Raw genomic sequence first — 11,407 nt, forward strand, 5'->3', positions numbered from 1 at the left:
CCAGAAGCCCGGACTTCCAGCAATCCAGGTGAATGCCACTGAGTTATAGGACAAAAGAGGGGCACCCTTATCACTTGTTGGTTCCTGGGGCTAAGCCTGGTAGACACAAGTTCTGGACATCTCCATTTTCAAACTTCTAAGTCTACTATGCATCCCCAAGGTGTGTACGTAAGGGTTATGGCTGCTTTGGCACATACTCAGTTGTTGTGACTATGTAGTTGTGTATGGTTACCCACAACACAAGGTATGCAGTCAGGAACAGATATCCTTTGGGATTTTAAGTTCCCAAAATGCCCTGCAGAAATTCCTGCCCCCTCCTCCCTCAAACAGCTATACTGGATGACTCAGTCACCCCTACTACAGTTCATGATTTATCTTAAAATAAATTTTCTTCTCTCTGCATTGAAAATCACACCTCTTCCTCCTACTGATTACTGTCCTCAACTCATGGTAAAGAAAGACCTGAGGAGAAAGAAGGGAATTATCTTTTGCAATTTGTTGCTGAATAAGACCTTTTAGAAAAAGATAGAGAGGTAGAGAAAGCAGCAATAGTTGCACAAGATATGGTAGAAAAATGCTTTACAACAGAAACATTATGTTTCCTTTCATTAGGGTAGATGGCTTCTACCTTGTTTTTAGAATAAAAGCAGGTAACATGTCACCTGACATTTATGAACAGATTCAAAGAATGATATACCAGGCATACAAAAGAAATGCTTTCAATTATTTATTACCAGCAGTCCTTGTACTTATGGAAGGATCGATTGGAAAAGGATTCAGAGAGTTTACCCATCAACTTCATGCCATAAAAGAAGAGAGGGGATGTTGATAGATTTGCCTACTGGTACTATAGTATCATGTTTATCCTTTTCCTAAGACCACCTGGTATTGTTCATGGAGGCCTTTTTGCATTGAGGATTTCAAATAGATCTCTGAGACTGTCATTGACACTCCAAATTTTTCTAGTCAAGCATTCTATGTCAATTTGCAAGACAATTTCTATACTGATGCTATGTACATGGATACTTACTGACGTGCATGTATAATGGATGCAAAACCTGTGAGCCAGGGTCACCAGGTGTCCATAAAAAAAATGAACAATTCATAAAAAAGTAAGCTGCCAGAGCTTCAATCAAGCTCCAAGGTTGGAAAGATGCTCAAGGCACTATTGAAGCAGACAGAGAGAGCACAGCAGCGCTGCCTGGTGTCTGAGAGAAAGTGCACAGCACCTTGAAGAAAGCTATTTCAGGGCTTTGTGGCTCACAGGACTCTCTAGCTCCCTGCCATCCTTTCCAAGCTATGTACTTCTGCTGCTGCTGCATCCCCATTGCCTATAACATTGCTTGTCTCACATGTATACAGACAGTAGTCCTTCTCTGGGGGTCTGTGCTGAGACAGGGGGTCCTTCTCTGGGGGTCTGTGCAAAGCCAGCTGTGGTAAGGCTGGAAGGGTAGGCTGCAGGTGGCACCATAGTGCAAGCTGTGGACAGGGGTATCAGGGTCTGTGGGTGAATAAAAGATCCCTTTGGGATTCAGCATGGTATAAAAACACTGCTGTAATCCAGCAGTGTTGCCAATCCAAGACATTTTTTTACTTACTATTTGTGAACTGTTTACTGACAGACAAATAGTTTTACTATGTTTGGTGTTAAACCCCTAATTTGAACCCAGACCCTATCCAGGGTCTGGCAGAAAGGTTATATTTACATTACTTAAAAATATGTTAGTAAAGACATATATGTCAGTTATAAAAGTTTGATGTCAGTAAAAAGTTTGCAGGAAAGCAGGGAGGAGAGAATAGCTTTATGGCTAAAAAAAAAAGTGGATCATGAGATACAGGCTGTCTTGTGGGTCTTCTACATACTTGGTTAAATCCTCTATGCTCAATTTCACTATGGGTGAAACAGGGTTAGCATTTACCTATCTTACAGGAATATAGTATAACAATTCATTAATTACCAACAGGGATAGGTACAAACATTTGAAAAGCCTGAGGCAGAATCAATCTAAGTTATGTGGTTTTCTGTAAGTGAAGTAGTACAGATAAACCATGAACAGAAAACACATTTGGTCTTTTTTGGGGAGATGGGTGCAAATCGTTGACTGGCTTCCACCATTTTTAAACCAATATATGTATGTCACATTTCTGTTATAGGTATAGATTGGTTTCCAATCAGTTAGTGTAATGTCTGTTCCTGGCCTAGAAGTCTTCTGCATCTCAGAAATCCTATTTAAATCCTCAGAGCTCAAATGACAATTGCACTGTATACAGTTTTGTGCTGGTCTGCTAACTGGAGCCTGTTTTCACTCTACAGTCTGTACAGAGTGTTGAGAACCTCAGAAGCCCTATGTGCATGCTTTACATTTGTGTCAGTATGCATAATTAAGTTATATATTATTAGCCATGCTGTTTTGTGTTTCTTAAGTGGCAAATTTGCAGGTCACTGTGGTCCTTTTTAAACAGTGCAAACAAGCTTATAGCCATATGTCCTAAGTGGGCACCCGTTTGCAGTGGGTATAAATGACAAGGAGACAAAAAAATTAGGACTCTTTTCAGGGACTGTCAAAATGCAATAGAACCATGGTGATTTATATTTATTTTTCAATTGTTGTTGTAATTATGCTAAGGTTGAGGGTTTTTTTTTTTTGGGTGGGGGGTTCTTTCACAAATATTAAGGGTTAACAGAATTCCAATTACAGACTACAGAAGCAGCAAATTAAAATGGTCATTATTTTGGATTATACCCATATATCCAATATATGGATTCCAGGGTATTTTGGTAGTCAGTCAAAATATGACATCAGACCTTGATGAATTCTGACAAAAATACATTTCACAGCATTAAAGGCTCTGGAAATGACTCCAAATGATTGTTCTGCCATTTAATTCCTGGAAATAATCCACTCTGAAGCTCTACACACTGCATTTTTCAGGCATACCTTAGCATTTTCTCTGCACAGGTCATCAGATCATCTTTTCTTTTTTGACTTCTTTAGCAAGTCTCCCATAGATGGATGAACAGAGATTTCCAGTATGTCAGACTTTCTATTTTAAAAACAGAAGAGAAACAACAAAAATGTGAATGTTACCATTGTGAGGAAAAAATGATTGGGAAGCATAGAAAGAACGGTTAAAAGAAGATCTTCCAGTTTGATTTTCTGTATGTACACATTTTTTCCTCCAGAATGAAGACCAACACAGCACTTAAATACTACTTTGAAGACTTTAGGTAGGTTTAACACATGTATAAGAGGTCTTTAGTACAGTGGTGTCTTTTACCTTTAATGAGGCTCTGAGACTTGAATCTTTTAAATCTATTTAATTCAGCTGCTATAAATCTTGATAAGCTCATTAAAAGTAATTGTTTCAAGTCTCTTTGGCATCTAGTAGGTTTTTAAAAAACCCGAGATAAAGTATTTCCATCTGAACTCCCCATTTGAGTGTGGGTAACAAATTAGTCCTTAACACTCTGTCCACACTGGATTTTGCAAAGTTAATAAAAACAAAATAAAACATCAGCTTAATTAACTAAACCACAATACAGCCTATAAATATATTCATTGCATGTATTGAGTAAGATGTAATCATATTCTTAAGGAGTGAGTGAAACTTTTATCTGCAGATGATACCTTTGAATCTACCTCAATTATATATCCCTGTACAATTCACTTGTTATAGTTGTAAAAACACAATACGGCAAAATATTTTTTATTCGGCATTTAAGATGACAATAAAACTCTATAGTAGCCGTGTGAATAAAAGCTCATCCCAAAGACATCCCCATTTGCCTCTTTCTATTAGGCTGCATTTTATATATATCCAGAGACATGTTTTCAGTTCTCTTCAATTACTGATGCCAGCCTCTTCAGAAAGGCTTTTTCCACCAGACCTTTTGTTTCCCAGTAATGCCACACAATATACTGTGTGTTCACAATGGCACTCTAAATCTTTTTGGAACAATACCTCCACTTAGTGATAAACCCCCCTGTCTGCTTACCTGACCCACATAATCCTTGCATGTAAATGCCCCATGCTCCCTGAATCTTAGCACAATACCACAGTGGAGAAGTATTAAGTTTTACAAATGGGAAAAATAAAGGCACAAAGGCCAGATCCTTTAAAAGACTGTACTGCTAAAATATAAGCACTGCAGTATCAATTGTTAGGGATTTGGCTCTTAGAGCAGACTCCAGTTTTGAGTTTTGTGCTTGTGCTACTGGTGCAGCATATGGGGAGGATTAAGTACCTTAGAAGGCATCTGAATGCTTTAATATCATGTATAATTTCATATTCAGGGTTACTTATGCTAAACCCTCCCCTGTCATCACTTTCTCAGTTTCAGCACGTATCAGCTATGTTGTTTAAGAACTTAAAAAAAAATATATCCTAAGATCTTCATGTTCTGTTTTGCTTCACCTGTTTCAATATTGCTCTTCTCACTCTGCAGTTTATATTGGTAGGCCTCCCACTTCTATCCTTTGACAGAACGCTACCCTCTTTTATTGTTGTTTCCATCGTCCACTTAGGTTGAAGAACCTGTCGGTATATTTTTTCTCATAGCCTGCATCTTATAAGCATGATTTTATTTCGTTTCTGTGGCTGGAGATCAACTTCTCCTCATCTCTGGTAACATGATAGTTCAGTCCCTATTTAAATATTTAACCTGCTCTAAAATGTGTTAATCCATCTGTTTGCCTTACTGAACAGCCGAAAATAATTTACTAAAACCCTGATTTTTTTTTATGAACACAACTATGTGGATATAACATTTCTGTGGTTTCTAAAACAGAAGAACAGTCTGCAAAAGTGAGGCAGGAATCATCTGGTTCAGCCTTAGTCAGATGTGTGCATGGAGGATCCATGCACACATGCCCAGAACTAAGATGCACAGAAATACTACAGGAAAAGAAACTCAATTGTATCGTCTGTGCATACAAGCTATGTATTGATGTGGTGTCACCAAGATCTGACAGGCATGGGATTAGGACTGTCACACTATAACACAGGAAAAAACCCTAGAAGATACACACATAAGCAACTTTTCTCATAATTGGACCGTGTCTTTAATGACTACTTTTGTATTCATAACAGAATCACAGAGATTGTCAGATATTTTTGTTGCAACTATCAGAATGTATGAAACAATAAACACATGGTTTGCTGTTTTGCGTCCTGATTCAAGAAAGCCCCTTTGTTGAAAAAAAGACTTAAGGACATGCTAAACTTAAAGAATGGGCTTACGTTTGGTTGAACCCAACAGGACTAAAACATGTGCTTTAAATTAAACACTTGCTTAAGTTCTTTCCTGAACTGGGGCTTTGCTGAACATAAGAATGTAACAGTTCTCAAGGTAAATAAATCCTACTAGCCAGCAAATATTTCCTTCTTTAATGGAAATTATGTTAACAATATGAAGCAAAATTAGTATATTGGCCAAATAGCAATGCTGTATTAAACGAGTTCTCTGAAACATGCAAGTGACATAAACTGAAACTAGGAAAAAACCCCCAGAGCCGTGCCAGAGAGCAAGACATTTTGTTCAAGGAAAACACCCCAATAATCATACAGAATGAAGATCAAGCATCTCACAGAACAACTTAGGGTAAAAACAGACCCTGTAGTTCTTCCAGGATAATATATTTTGTCCTGGAATCCTACTGCCTATTGTCTCACTATAAGTACCTGTAAAATAGCCGAGGTAACACTTTTTCCAAGGACAAACATGGCTAATTTGAGTTAATTGTCATTCAACTCAGGGTCAAACTGTTTGAGTAAAAGGCTGTTACTACTCTCAGGTTTTGACCTGGATCAGTCAGAACTGACTCAAATGAAATGTCTGTTTTTATTTTTGGGCCAGGTGCAGACATTACAGTTTTACAGGTATAAGTTATTAGAAACCAGTCTATATTTATAACAGAAGTTTGGCGCACAAAATTGGCCTATACCCATAACAGGACAGAAGTTTAGCACACCAAGACTAGTTAAAAATGGCAGAACCCGGTCTAAAATTTGTCCCCCACTCCTCCTCACCAAAGGGGAAATGTGTGTTCTCTGCGCTACCTATCTAAACTATGCTGATTACAGAAAACTGTGTAATTTAGATCAATTCCAGCGTGGGCTTTTTGAATGTCTGTACCTAGCCTTGGTGTATTCATTTAATACCTGCTCATTGATATATTTAAGTGAGTCCAGATTTAATTTTTAGCCAAATCCCCTAGAGTTGACGGCTCTTCTCTAATTCAGTGAACCAAGAAAGATATTAAAGGTTAGCTGAGAGTGAAAACCAATGCTGCCATTTTAGCTTAAACCAAGTAAATGATTTTGGAGGCCAAAGCTATGAGCAACCAGAACATGAAAAAAAACTTTAAAATCATTGCGTGTCTAAGTTCTGCATGCTTTGTATTTTCCTGCTGTGCACAAACGCATGAATTTCCCAATGTTTTGTTTGTGTGGGCTTGATCTATGTGTAAAATCCTACTGAGCAGTCTTTTGGCAAATTTATCAGTTTGGTTCTAAAGAGGCATTTAAAAAAGATTATCTATAAAGAGGAAAATATTAAATATCTCCTGTGTGTATGCATTCTTCCAGGAAAACATTTTTTCTGTTTGTGTTACGTTGGTGAGAGTAGATTTTTCCCACTAAGATTTATCAGCTAACTGATCTCTCTTTTCCATTGGCACTGTATGCAGTTATGACAGTCCAGGTGTCCCTGATGTAGGAAAATCATCCCGGATATAGACCTTAAAGGGCTTACATTTCTCACAAGCATGACCTCCAGCCTTGTAAAAAAACACGGCATTTTCCAGGGCCATGGTTTTGCAAAGACATTGACACTAAGAGTGATCCCACTTGTACTTGCCACAGTCCATAAATTTAAACCTTTACAGTAGGGCTACCCAACTGGTGGCCCATAGGCTTCATGTGGCCTTCTGGGGTTAATGTGTGGTCCACAGGTTCTCACTAGGCCTTCACTCCCCCTCAATAGCTCTGACTGCAATAGAAGCCGGAGTCTCCAGGCTCCCCACCTTCCTCTTTGGCTGATATTTCCTGCCTTCACCCCACGAGTCAGGGCAGTGCAGCTGCACAAGCTGAGGAGGAGGAATCTAGGGCTGCAATGAAGGGGGGACTGGGGCTGCACGTGGGGAGCAGGGGATCGCACTTACGTGGTACAGTGATGCCTGTGGTGGAGGCAGGGCAGGGGGGAAGTGTCCACATGGTATGCCGGTTTGGCCCACATGGCACGTGGCCCCTGGGCGCTTAGAGGTTGGACAGTCCTGCTTTAGAGGATCATGGCCTAAAGCACTTAAATTTCTCCTCTATCCCCAAGCTTTTTTGTAAGGGTAGATCAAATGCAATTTTCAAAGCATTTTTGTATTCTCTGGAGTGTTTTGTTTTCATTGATATTTTTAAAAGGCTTTTGGGGAACTAACTAGTAACTGCATAAGGAAAGAACCAAGCAGAAAATACAAAATTTCACTGGCATTAGCTAAGTAATAAAGATCACCATTCAGACCAGAGCTAGATCTCACCTGCCCTGCATTAAGGACATATGAGCATTAAGGACATATGAGCAGAACTGTGTTTCTCCCTTTGTCTCGATAAGTTTAACAGGAGGCAGAGGACACTGCTTGGGGCTATGGGAGGGAAATGAAAAGAGAACTTTTAATTCATATTTTTCTTTAAAAAAGAGACAAAGAAAATTCAAGCTCTCACTTACCAGTTAGTTTCCCAAAGGCCTTTTAAAAATATCAGTGAAAACAAAACGCTCCAGAGAGTACAAAAAGGCTGGAGTGTCTTTTCTGTTTGCAAAACAAAATTAAGAAAGGCAAAGGCACACAGAGGCATGTCTGAACTGTACAAGCAGCAAGATCAAATTAGCTGGGTGAAGTGTCAGATTAACACAAGTTATACTGCTCCTGGTACTCAGACTGAAGTTAACTGGGAGATCTCTGCATGGCACTGTGTTATGTAGCACAGGCCTACCCAGGAGTTCCTTCTACTATCATCCAGCTATATCTTCCCCCAGGAGGCTTGAGGAGGGAATAGGGAATCCCTACTTTTTTAGCCTCTTTCGCAAGCCTCGCCTGTTTCAATATTGCACTAACTAGTGCCAGGCAGGCAAGCAAAGGGACCAAGACGGACCAAACATCATAGGAAAGTTATGTCATCACTAATAGCTGCTACGCTCAATCTTCAAATCATGGAATTTCAAGAAATTTGCCCTCCCTCAGGTGCTTATAACTTGTACCATGGGAATTTCACATACCAGATACAAGCTTTACCTCAGAAGATCTAGTGTGGTATTTACATTTGACTTTACAGGCAACCCCTGCTTAGCGCTCTTAATTGGTTCCAAAAAGCTGAGCATTAAGCGAAACAAGCGTCAAGCAAAACTGAAAGTATTTGACGGCCCAGGATGGTGACCACAATTATTTTTAATGACCCAAGATGGTGACTGCAAGTGTTATAACGAAACTTGCTGAGTGCTAAGTGAAATCAGGTATCAATTTAAAATGAGTGTTATAGTGATATAGCACTAAGCGAAACAGCATTAAGCGGGGATTGCCTGTAAACCACCTCATTCATGCACATACAATTTAAACATTTTCTTTTCTGTGCCTCACAAGATTTCTTACAGGATTATAATCTCATTTTTGCAGTAACCCTTTTTTGACCCAATCAGTGGGCCAACTTGAAACAGCTTCCCTGGGGGTAGAACACAGGGCATGTCTACATGTTCATTAATGAGCTTTAGGTAATGTGCATTAAATCTAGTACCTCCATTGTGCGGTACTCTAAAAATGAACATTAGCCTATTTTAATGCATATTAGCTATAGAACATTTTTTGCAGATGTTTTAATGCACATTAAAATAGGCTGAAGTGCATGTGTAGATGTGTCCACCATGTACATGAGATGGAGCGAGAAAGAATGCATGGTAAAGGCATCACCTTGCAGTGTGCACTGCAGTCCTAAGGGTAGTCACCGTTCCAGCCATAGGTGGCACGGCAACAATCAGGCTGGACTGGGAATTCTGTCATCATAATGGGAATGTGCTTAAGTGTACTTCAGAGTGCAAAATATCAAAAGACAGTCGTATGCTGCATAGCATACAGTGAAGTAAAAGAAAAGCTGTTGCTTTCTTTGGACCTAGTATGGATATCTGTTTTAAAGGTCTATTTGAGTTCAAGAAAAAATAAGTTATAGGTTTCTAGGGCTAGGGCCATGCTTACGCAAAGAAGTCAGCTTCAGTTTAAAAGGAACATCTATGTGCTAAATGCATCCAAATCTGCTTTTCTTTGGTAACTCAATATGTATAAGCTATAAGAAGGGTTCACACTACTCATTCCCCATTGCATGTGGTACTGAAATGTAAGCTTTATGAGACATAGCCAAGGTCCCATGGTCTTCAGCACTAGAGGAATTAAAAGTTCAATGTTACATTTTGACAGGTAGAAGTCTAGGTATAAACCAGGGGTGGCAAAATGGTGGATCTGGCCAGAGGCCAGACTCCATTTCCCAGCAGCCCCTGCCCTCCTTGCTGTGATCAGTTTCCATGGAGTCCTTGGAAGTGGTGGGGCTGTGACAGCATGGGACCATGGCTCCATGGAGACCATTCCCAGCAGTGCTGGCCAGACAGGTGGCTGGGTGGGGAGCTGCTCCAGGGCTGGGATCTTGCACTGGTGACAGCATAGTCCAGAGCCAGGGCAGAGCCATGACCTGTTGCCTGTATGCCATTGCCTGGGCCCGTGGTAGACTCCATTTCCCAGCAGCCCCTGCCATGTCACCTGGCTGGTTTCCATGGAGACACAGAAGTTATTTGAACTTCTGGGTAGAAGCAACTGCAGGAAAAGTCCCCATGATCCCTGGTCCCCTGATGATGGACTGGCCATCCAGCTGAAGGAAGTGTTGAGTGATTAAGGTAATCACTTAAGTAACCCTGATTTTAGTTATGTAGATTTAGTAAGCTAGCTTTTTTTCTTTCTTTCTTTTTTCTTTTTACATTTCCCTACCTGCATTTGCTCTGTTAATATATACTCTGCTTTAATAGACTGACTGTAGCCTTGTTTCCCTGTAAGCCAAAAGGGTCCAACTTAAGCCCTTAAAATGGAGTAACAGAGCAAAGGTATGAATTCCATAGACTTTGCCCAGGATGGGAGTAGCAGCAAGGAGAGAGTCAGAGCCAGGCCAGCAGCGGCAGCACCTACTGTTCTTGTACCACCTTAATTCCTAAAAGTGCCCAGGGTGCCTGGGGCTGATAGATGCCCTCAAAATGGGCTTCCAGAGCTGGTGCCCTGGTCCCCCCTGTCCTTGTTATGCACCTGTAATAGCGTATTTACCACACTGTCTTGGCCAATATGAAGTTTAATGCAATTAATGTGCTTGGTTAATATTTGGTATCCTAAAACGTTAAATGCTGCAGAGTGTCCTCAATTTGACCAGTCGTGGGAGGTTCAGTTGAGGTTTACTCGGCTATTTTAAGTGTCTGCCAGTGGGGTTTATATCTGATATTCGTATTTGTAAAACAACAGTGCTATTTTACTTCTGCCCAAGATGACCTTGGAGGACCTCAGAGGTGACAAATGATACTAATGGTCAAATCCGTTCCTTAGTACTACTGAAATGGCGACATACAGAGAAAACTAATGATGAGTATTTGCAGAGCCATAGTTTCAGGGGCACTGCTAATCCTATTTACTGGAAAATTAGCTTCTTCAGTGACCTTTGAGATCATATTTATGCTTCCATGTATGTTATGCTTAAAAGTAACTATGGATGTTGTACAGGCAGTCCTCGGACTTATGACACAATTAGTTCCTGAAAACGGCGTCTTAAGTCAAATGTTGTAACTCAGAACCAATTTTCCCATAGGAAACAATGCTGTAAATGGGGCTTGATTCTGAACCAAGCCCCAATACCCCATTTTCACCAAAAATAACCCAGAATTTTGTACTCAATCAATTACAGATGAGTAATATAGCTACATTAATGTATTTATATTGTAATTAGTTTCATAGTTTCATAGTTTCTAGGGTCGGAAAGGACCTGAGAAGATCATCGAGTCCGATCCCCTGGCATGGCAGGAAAGAGTACTGGGGTCAAACAACCCCAGCAAGGTGTATATCTAGCCTCTTAAAGACCCCCAGGGTAGAACCCAGCACCACTTCTCTTGGAAGTTGGTTCTAGATCCTAGCCGCCCTGACCATGAAGTAGCGCCTCCTGATATCTAGCCTAAATCCACCCTCTGCCATCTTGTGACCATTATTCCTGGTCACTCCTGGTAGTGCTTGGTGGAGCAGGGACTCCATCAGTGCCTGTTGGTCCCCTCTGACTAGTTTGTAACAGGCCACTAGATCCCCCCTCAGCCTTCTCTTGTGGAGGCTGAACAGGTTCAGGTCCTGTAGCC

At 40.5% G+C, this 11,407-nt stretch overlaps 1 long non-coding RNA gene across 5 annotated transcripts in view; it reads right to left on the reverse strand.

Moving 5' to 3' along the window:
- Positions 1-508: 508 nt before the first annotated feature.
- LOC109316322 overlaps positions 509-11,407 on the reverse strand; it is a 119,392-nt gene continuing 108,493 nt past the window's right edge. For 4 of the 5 annotated variants that reach the window (XR_002102806.1, XR_002102805.1, XR_002102808.1 and 1 more), the window contains one exon: positions 2,652-3,045. This is a non-coding gene — a long non-coding RNA (uncharacterized LOC109316322). Of the gene's footprint in view, positions 1,502-2,651; positions 3,046-11,407 lie in introns of those variants that run through there. The other variant, XR_002102807.1, reaches the window with a different exon arrangement.

This window comes from Crocodylus porosus, unplaced genomic scaffold (genome assembly GCF_001723895.1).
Source record: "Crocodylus porosus isolate Cpor-Errol unplaced genomic scaffold, CroPor_comp1, whole genome shotgun sequence".
NCBI classification, from domain to species: domain Eukaryota; kingdom Metazoa; phylum Chordata; order Crocodylia; family Crocodylidae; genus Crocodylus; species Crocodylus porosus.